We start from the raw sequence: 7,390 nt of genomic DNA, 5'->3' as shown, positions 1-7,390 counted from the left end.
GCCCCGACAGTCCTCTTCCTCTAAGTTAAAGATCCTTGGAGTCTGAGTCTCCCCTTTTGCTTCCCTAGCTAACCTGCCAGGACATTCTCTCTTTCAGTGCCCCAGCTTCCTGCAATAGACATACTAATTCCTTCCTATTTGCAATATTTATCTTTTTCTTCTCCTCACATACACAACTCTCACAATTTCAAATTAGCCTTCAAACCTTCTTTCTATGTCCTTCAAAAATGCATAACCATGCCTCAAACCTTCCATTAAGTATTTCTAAACATGTCTAGCAAAGAAAAGGCAGGAGGGAGGAGGGAGCAGGCCCAGCAGCATGTTCCCAGGCCTCTAGCCACTAGAATTTTTCCTAGAGATAAAGATCTCAGTTTCTGATAAGCCTGAAAAGGGGAATGAGGGAATTTCTAGCTGCCGCCTTTAAGCCCCCTAACAGAACACGGTGAAAAGGGACCAAGGAGTCGCCGAGGGTTCTTGGGTCTCATTGGGGCGCAGGGAGTCACAAGGGAATTTCCCTCCTTGCAGCTGCCTCCAGCTGGAGGGGATGGGTGCCGGGTGGGCAGAGGCAGGGAGCGCGGCACGGGTCCCAGGTGGCGAATGGAGGTGCTCCCACCGAGGGAGAAGGCATTTTCATCTGGCAGTCCTCTCTCTGTTCCCACTGGGAAAAGCGCTTGCCTCCTGCCAACGAAGGTGGCATGGGGGGAACCAGTGACCCTTACATTGCAATCAGACTCCCTGACCTCTCTGAAAAGCCCCTCTGCTTGAGTGTATTTCCATTAAAAAGTACTGATTTTAAAAACTAATAACTTAAGAGCTGCCACACACACACACAAAAAAGGACCAAGTGGCCCACAAAATATTTTCCTTTCCTTCTGAAGGTTTTACAATGTATTGTAATCATTAACCATATTAAACTCAAATGGCCAATTGAGACAAACAGTTCTGAGACCATTCCTCTACCACTGATTAAGAATGGGTGGCGGCAGGTCTCAGAAATAAGATTCATTTAGTTTTTGAGCTTTCTGGGCAGACTTGGTGACTTTGCCAGTTCTGGCTTTCTTCTTATAAATAGTTAACTTTAGAATTTGGTCCCTGCTTTAAACCTCTTCGGACCACAACCGTTACAACTTCATACCTTCAAATTAATAAACATAGACAGAAATATTATTAGTTGGGTGGGCCGATTCCCCCTCTGACAGAGAGCAAGCACCCCTGGGAAAAAAGGAATCCCAGCAGCCACTCGGGGCAGTTTGCTATGTGTCAGAGCACTCAGCCTTAAATAAATTAAATGTTTCTTTCTTTTTTTCTCACAGACTTCCACACTTACATGAACAAATAATTATACCCAGACAGACAAACAAAATATCAAACAGCCAAAACCGGTTTGGCTCAGTGGATAGAGCATCGGCCTGTGGACTGAAAGGTCCCGGGTTCAATTCCGGTCAAGGGCATGTATCTTGGTTGTGGGCACATCCCCAGTGGGAGGTGTGCAGGAGGCAGCTGGTCGATGTTCTCTCTCATCGATGTTTCTAACTGTCTATCCCTCTCTCTTCCTCTCTGTAAAATATCAATAAAATATATTTAAAAAAAATATATCAAACAAACATCTGTACTTACACTCTTTCAGTGAACAAGTACTCTTACAGTCTTGGGATCTGAGCAGATAACAGGAACACTGCCCAAGTCCCCTGATGGGGGCCTAACAAGAACAGACGTGGGGGCCTCCCTTTCCCACATCCCAGGACAGGATTCTCGACCCATGTTTCAGCAAAACAGAAATGGCACTCATGTTGGACAAAGGAAACAAGACTAATAGACCCAACAAACAGATAAAAGCCCCATCCTACAACCTAGGGTGTTTCTCAGGAGCTCAGTCTGCCTCCCATAATGAGGGTGGGACCAGGAGGGAGGGGCGGCTCTGGGAGACTGAGGGCTCAGGAAGCGAACACCCTGAGGGAGGGGAGGGCATGCAAACGCCACGCCACCGCTTTTTCTGGCTCCACTGCCACCGCCACAGGCCATTGGGCGGACCGGTGTGTGTGAAGGAAAAAAGAGGTTAAAACCACTCCTGGAGTCTGCCAGGGACTGTGAGGGGAAAGTCATCCTGCACTCCGGTGTTGACCTGGGAAAAAGAATGCTTAGTTGGGAGGAGCAGGTTACACAGAGGGTTATTTCAGGAGAGGTAAAATCCTGCAAGGAACCTTGATAAAAAGATCAGTTATCCAGTCACACAGTCAAAGGTTAAACAGGAGGGGAAGAACCACTCAATGTCCCCCAAGAGGATTTCAACAAACTGACAAAACTTTGACAAATCAAAACTCAACAAGTAATACACATAGGGCCCAAGTACGAGACAAACAGGAGACAAAAAGACAAAACAACAATCCAGAAACCAGGAGTGGCCTCTGACGTCTCAGGGCACTTCTAGGATGGGGAAGTCCCGGCTGCGTCCAGCCCTTTCTGCCATCCCCAGATGACCGGTCCCCCAGTAAACCAGGACTCACCTCCAGGAGGGTTTCCAGGACTCCGAGACAAATTTTTTAGGGATGTGCCAACGTTCCCTGTCAGCTCGCTGGATCCGAAGGGAAGTTCTCCGGGGCCCTGGGACGTCTCAGGTTGCGCACTCCCTAGAGACCCCTCAGTCTCCACGTCTGGCCCAGGGGAGATTGGCCTCCCTTGGCGTCTGGACCAGCGGCCCCAAGTGGCAGATCTCACTGAAGCCTCCAAATGTTGTAGTGTAACCCCCATATTACAAAGGACACTTCAAAAAAAGGTTGAATTATAGAGTCATTTATTAAAAGCCGGCGGCATACGAGGGAGCAAAAGCACTCTAGACCTCGCAGCCCCAAACAGCTTGCCACTTCTGGCTTATATGCAGAATATCACAAAAGTATTGATTACATCTTTGGGTCTGGAATGAGGAAAAGCATTTTTACAGAAGCAGAATTTGAGCAACTTAGTTATCTAAAGTATCTACGAACCACTGAATCAACAGAAACGCATTATCTGGGACCACCTGGACGATTTAGAATAATTGTGCTGTCCAGATTCTGGGACCACTGAATCAACCAAAACTCAGTTATCTGTAGCTACTGAGACAATTTAGGATCACTGTCTGTCCTGGGTCCCAGAGGAAGGTGCTTCGATGACCAGTGAGATCACAATCAATGGGATAGTCAGACCACCATCAATGGAGTTTTCAATCATACATAAGTTCAGAAAATCAAAATAACTTTTAAATGAGTACAGAACCCAAAACAGCAAGGTTAAAATATTAAACAGCAATTTTTACCCAAGTATGGTTGCTACCATACTTCTAATGTATATTGAAATAGACCCACAAGCATTTCTTTAAGTATTACCTGTAGCTACTTTCATGACACAAGCAACAGGGCATGAGTACTGTGCCTGTGACAGAAACTGTATGGCCTTCAAAGCCTAAAATATTTTCTAAAGGTGGGGGGAGGGGCAATGGGGGAATAAGGACACATATGTAATACCTTATTCAATGATGAAAGAAAAAACATATTTTCTAACAGGTTTAGGGCAAGACTTTCAAAATGCAGCTTTATGAGATTTAGTGTGGATCATAAAGTCAATGTAGTGGGCCTGAAATAGCATTCATATATATCCTATCTAATAAAAGAGTAATATGCAAATTGACTGTACCTCCGCTATACCCACAAGCCATGCCCACCAGCCAATCAGGAGCTAGTATGCAAATTAACCCAACCAAGATGGCTGCGGCCACAGAGTGAGCAGGAGGTTTGGGTTTCCCTGGCAATGGAGGAAGCACACCCTGGCCGGCCCAGGCCTCCCTTCACTCAAGGCTACAAAGTTTCAATTATAGAAGATAAATAAATCCCAACAAAAATGGCTGCAGCCATGGAGCTGGAGAGCAGGAGGCTTGAGTTGCCCCAGCAATGGAGGAAGCCAAGCTTTCTGCCTGCCCTGGCCAGCCCAGGCCTCTGCTGAAGGCTACAAAGTTTCAATTATAGAAGATAAATAAATCCCAGATCCCAGGGCCTCCGCTTGGGTCACCGGGGGGTGTGGCCAGCCTGCAAACCACCACAGGCCCCTTGCCCAAGCCACCTCATACCCCAAGGGAACCCCCACCCTGATCCAGAACACCCTTCAAGGCAAACCAGCTGGCCCCCACCTATGCACCAGGCCTCTATCCTATATAATAAAAGAATAATATGCAAATTGACCATCACTCCCAACACACAAGATGGCTGCCCCCAGGTGGACACAAGATGGCCACCATAAGATGGCCAGCAGGGGAGGGCAGTTGGGAGCGATCAAGCCTGCAGGGGAGAGCAGTTAGGAGTGACCAGGCTGGCAGAGGAGGGAAGTTGGGGGGGACCAGGCCTGCAGGGGAGGGCAGTTAGGGGTGACCAGGCCTGCAAGGGAGGGCAGTTAGAGGTGACCAAGCCTGCAGGGGAGGGCAGTTAGTGGTGACCAGGCTGGCAGGGGAGCAGTTATGCATCAATCAGGCTGGCAGAGGAGTGGTTAGGGGGTGATCAGGCTGGCAGGCAGAAGTGGTTAGGGGCAATCAGGAAGGCAGTCAGGCGAGCAGTTGGGAACCAGCAGTCCTGGATTGTGAGAGGGATCCCAGATTGGAGAGGGTGCAGGCTGGGCTGAGGGACACACACCCCCGTGCACAAATTTCGTGCACCTGGCCTCTAGTATATATATATAATTGATTTCAGAGAGGAAGGGAGAGGGAGAGAGAGATAGAAACATCAATGATGAGAGAGAATCATTGATCAGCTGCCTCCTGCATGCCCCACACTGGGGATGAAGCCTGCAACCCGGGCATGTGCCCTTGACCGGAATCGAACCCAGGATCCTTCAGTCCACAAGTCAATGCTCTATCCACTGAGCCAAACCAGCTAGGGCAGCATTCCTTTTTTAAAAAATGAAATAGCATAGAATAAAATATTAGTTGTAGCACATGTAGTAAGAGTGAATATTGTTTTGTGACATATTTGTCACTTACATATACAACATATGCTTATGTGTATGTGTCTGTGCTGCATCATGATATAAAATATATTTCTGTAGGGAGCGGTTATAGGGTTAAGCCTCGGACTGACCTGCTGGCAAAGCCGCAAACAAGTCCCAGCTTAGAGGACACAGCCCTCTTAGCATAATTAATCTTGATCTTGTGACTGCTCCCTAGATCTTTCCTGGGTAGCTAATGGGCTGTGGGAGGTGCAGCAAGTGCTGCCAAAACAAGTGAAACTTACAAGAACATTGTAAATACCTTGTTTACCTCTGACTATAAAATAAAGCATCAGCCTGCAGTCTGGATCTGTTCTGTGGTCTCAGTCACGCACAGAAGATCCACCTAGACCAGGGGTGGGCAAACTTTTTGACTCGAGGGCCACAATGGGTTCTTAAACTGGACCGGAGGGCCGGGACAAAAGCATGGATGGAGTGTTTGTGTGAACTAATATAAATTCAAAGTAAAGGAGCGGAGGGGAGAGCAAGAGAACCCTCCGCTCTTTCGGCTCCGCGGGCCGGATAGAACAGCCGAATGGGCCGGATCCGGCCCGCGGGCTGTAGTTTGCCCATGGCTGACCTAGACCCAGCTTATTCTCTTGGTCTGTCTTTTCTTCATCCTTCTCCGGCCCTCCCTCAGGCTCGCCGAACCCTTGGCTGTGCTGGCGCAGCACATATTTCTTACTGTAGAATGTGTTCCAAACATCTAAAAGTCACTAGCTTGGAGGGAAGCCTGGAAAAAAAAAAACAACAGCAAAATAACAGAAAAATGACAGTACAATGTGATTGGTGTAATGATGAAAGAGTTACATGCTCTCGCACACATAGAGGAGGCACTTAAGACAGCCTCACAATGTCAACGAGGGCTTCCTTGATTCTGGTCAAGGGCACATGCCTGGGTTGTGGGCTCCATCCCCAGTGGTGGGTATGCAGGAGGCAGCTGATCAATGATTCTCTCTCATCATTGATGTTTCTAACTGTCTCTCCCTTCCTCTCTGAAATCAATAAAAATATTTTTTTTTAAAAAAAGAGAAAGAATTCTGGTGAAAATCAAAATGTCAGGAGGGTCGGAGGAAGAGGAGTCAGCAAAGAGAAGGAGAAGTCCTGAGTACAGCAGGAAAACGCAGGAGAGTTGAGAAACAAAGAAAGGGTGGTCCCCTGTACTTCGCAATAAGGACACAAGAGTATTCAATAGAGTAGTTGTAGCAGACTTGACAGAGTGCATCAGTGAGAAGGAGGCAGTCATGAGGCAATGTAGAAAATACAGAGAACACTAATTAAAAATTCAAATGACTCTTAATCCCAATACACAGAGATAACCATAACCACCACTTTGGTGTGTTTACAGTCCCTTTTGTAAGACTATACATATTTTTATAGAACTTTAATCATACTGTACATAATGGTAACTAGTTCATTTTTAAAATAAAGCTATGTTATGAACAGCTTTTCATGTCATTAGGCAGTCTCTCTCTCTCTCTCTCTCTCTCTCTCTCTCTCTCTCTAAAATATATTCCATTGATTCTCTACAGAGAGGAAGGGAGAGGGACAGAGAGTCAGAAACATTGATGAGAGAGAAACATCGATCGGCTGCCTCCTGCACACCCCCCAATGGGGATGCACCCTTGACTGGAATCAAACCTGGGACCCTTCAGTCCTCAGGCCAATGCTCTATCTATTGAGCCAAACCAGTCAGGGTTAGGCAGTCTCTTTTCATGGATGACTGTATATTAGTTTATGTTATGAATGTAACATAACCTAGTGGGACATTTAGACAGTACCCAATTTTTCTCAATTATAAATGAAGGAGGAAGTAGAAGTTATCGCACTTGGAACCAAACTGGGACCCCAAGATAGTCTGGGCCTGCCTAGTAGGTGGGAATTGATTTGCCTCAGATGCTTTGCATGAAGTTCCGGGAAGGAGAAAGGCAATTTGTAGGTATCTGGGTTGAAGCATGGAATGAGAAGGACAACATTGGTCTGTGTGGCGGGCTAGTCCCAACCCAGCTTTATGGACACAGGCAGAGACCAAAGGAGACAACTGTAAAGCCACAGGACATAATGAGCACAACACCTGGATCCCAGGAAACAAAATCACACACAGAAGCGGCTTCTTCTACTTCCTGGGAGGGTAAAAAGTGAGAGGAAAGTAAATTGGAGGCAATAATCGGGAACTTGGGGAGCCCTGAGAACTTCAAAGAACCCAAAACATGACTCTGGCACATGGATGACTGGCAGGTTTGGAAGCTGTCACTTTTCTATGGAAGCATTACACAGGTGAGACAAGAGCCAGCAAGCTGGGGAGAAACCAAGATGGCGGCAAAGGTAAACACCTAAACTGCTACCTTGCACAACAATATCAAAACTACAACTAAAAGACAAA

Source organism: Plecotus auritus, assembly GCF_963455305.1.
Source record: "Plecotus auritus genome assembly, chromosome: 7".
Lineage (NCBI taxonomy): Eukaryota > Metazoa > Chordata > Mammalia > Chiroptera > Vespertilionidae > Plecotus > Plecotus auritus.
Note: the sequence above shows the minus strand (reverse complement) of the source record.